The sequence below is a fragment of the Apium graveolens genome, chromosome 6, assembly GCF_009905375.1.
Source record: "Apium graveolens cultivar Ventura chromosome 6, ASM990537v1, whole genome shotgun sequence".
NCBI lineage: Eukaryota > Viridiplantae > Streptophyta > Magnoliopsida > Apiales > Apiaceae > Apium > Apium graveolens.
In genome coordinates, this window is record NC_133652.1 from 127,772,010 (window position 1) to 127,774,909 (window position 2,900).

Consider the following 2,900-nt stretch of genomic DNA (forward strand, 5'->3'; position numbering starts at 1 on the left):
GAGTCTTATTTGCTAATATGTACGAGTAAGTCATAAGCGCATGGGTAGATAATATGAACGATGTGAAGTCGGTTCAAGACGCATTTGAAGTACGGAATGACTAAACCAGTCTATTTCTCTAACAGAAGCTAAGCCAACAAGGCAGGTTGAGTCGGTGATAGACGAAGGTAAAATATTTGCAGTGAGTCGCGCAAAAGTCAAGTTTTCCCCTATTCTACTTCCAGAATAGTGATATTTCTTCATATTCTTATCACGCTTGCACTCTTTTGATTATCTTTTTCATATTTCATTTCAATTATTGATTTCTTCTTTTCATTTGAATTCATTGTTCATATTCCTATTGTTACTCACAAATATTGATATATTCTGGTGATTAGAATATATCAAAGCATACTGATTGTTCCGGTTGCTACTTCAAGGACCGGATAATGATACTTTTGGGGATTAAATTTACTTAATCCTAAGGACCGGGATATAACCAGATCCTTGAGATGGGCCGTAGTGCATGGGTGCCCGAAGGGATCTATATAGTGGGATATAGATCTGCACTGTATCCTGGCTGATCAGCAGGATATAGATGCGAACTTGTGTCCAGTTTAGTTCATTTGTATTCGCCAGCAGTGACCTTCTTTCTATTTTCACGGGGCTATATCTTTGCAGATATACTCAGGTTACCGATTTACTTAAACTGCTTAAACACTATTTATATTTTGTAGACTTTTTGAGCAATTTTTGTCTCACCCCTTTTTGTTGTTATTCACCTTATTATTTTCAATTAAGAAGGAATATGAAACCCATCAGGACTCGAGTGGTAAAGAAGCGGGTCAAGCCTCGAGATCCTCTCATACCCAAGGTATTTATCCCAATCCAGGAAGAAAGCTTTGAGTTGCCCGAACAGGTGGAGTGTAGATAGTTAGTGTGTGTGTTTGAATAAAAGATGAACTTAGTTTAAAACTGGTTAGACAATGGTTTGTAATAACGAGAGTTTGTAAGATTTTGAATTTGGTTTGTAATAAAGTAGTTAGTGTTTCTTATTTTCATACTTCAACCTAAAAAAGATCCTGGTTAGTGTTAAAAGGGGTTTAGATTCATTTTTTTATTATTTATTAATCAGATTGTACAGGTTTGGTGATTAGCAAGTAACCCCCAGACTTACACCCCGGGTCGGGAGGGCGTTACAGGTTTGGCATCAGAGCTGTAGGTTTGGTCCCTGAACACAAGAACATTAGGGTTAAGATAAGATAGGGATATCACATAGGACATGAACAGGCAAATAGGAAGAGTAGTGTTAGGATTAAGATAAAATTAGGATAGAAAGTTATTAGTTCTAGGAATGATTTAGTGACATTTCTTATTTCTTTGGTATATTATCAGATGGCATCGTTAGGTTATTCGGCTTCTTCTGAGAGGACAGTCACCGGGCCAGTCGCACTAGTTGTGCCACCAGTATCTGAGTTCATGTTTCCTCCTCTTCCACCTCCATCACCATTGCCATAGGAGCCAGTACCTCTAGTATAGGGGATAGTCCATGACCCTATAGAGATGTTTGATCCATTGGAGTTCTTTGAGCCGATGATTCCACTTCCACTTCCGGTAGAGCATCAGTTTATACCGGGGATTGAGCTAGAGCTTCCACCACCACCAGTGTTACCTCCTATACTAGTACATGCCCCAGAGCCCGACATATTTCAGATGATCCCAGTTGAGGGAATGGGAGAGCATGATGTGGATTTACAGTTGGGGTTACCACAGCAGGGTGCAGGGATATCGAGGGTTCCATCACAGGAGTCAGTGGGTCAGGTTGCACAGCCACATATGGTACCATACCATGATTACAGGGTTATGAGAGAGGATGTTGAGTATTGGAGAGCCCAATGTATGGAGATTATGCATTTATTTGATCAGAGAGACCGAGGACCGTTAGCCGCTTTACAGCCAGATTATTTGATGAGGTAGAGGTTACAATCTGCTTTGATGAGTGCTACATGGGAGTTGGATGATTTGACCCATGAGGGACCGCCTTCTTTTGCGGAGTTTTACAGGATATTCCGTTTGGCGCAGACTTTGGTTCAGATACTTAGGGATGAGCTGAGGCGTATTCCGCCGGGGTTCTGAGATATTGACTTCAGAGGACAGATGTATACAAATATAGCCTAGTATGTCATAGTGAGTAGTGTGTATGTGTGTAGTAGTAGTTTGACTTGTATTAGTAGTGTGACTGGTAGTAGTTAGTTTGACTTGTAACTGTAGTTATGACCAGCAGAGCGAGACTTTTTGTACCAAGCACTTACACCTGAGGCTGGTGTCATATATATAAAATGAACTTTTTCAAATTTCTTTTATTTAAATTTCAGTCTTTACAGTTTTACCGCATTTACCTTTACTTTATTGTTTTACAGCTTTTCGTACTTTAAATTCTGTCGAAAAAAATAAGAGAGAAGAATAAACATTTCATTTAACTATTTACATTTTATGTTTTATAAACTGTTTACACTTCCTGTTTTTGTATTAAGCAAACTGTTTTCTTTCTTCAAACTATTGTCCAAATTTTGTTTATACAGGATAAATTGTTTTCTTATCTACTGTCAATTATCTAATATACTGTTAAAAAGACATCACTTGTTTTATTATCAACAAATGGCACCAAAGAGAAAGACTAGGACTGAGACTTCCAACAGCAATTCTGAAGAACAGACCAATGATACTATGAACCAAATATTCCATCTGATGTAACAACATATGGTAATGATACAACAACAGATGCAACAATAGTAGCAGCAGATTCAACAACAAATGTTACAACAGCCACTTTATCCTAAGCCCCAGTTACCACCAGCTATACCTATTGTTACTTTCAAAAGGTTTCAGTCAGCTAAACCTTTAGAATATGTTGGGTCAGC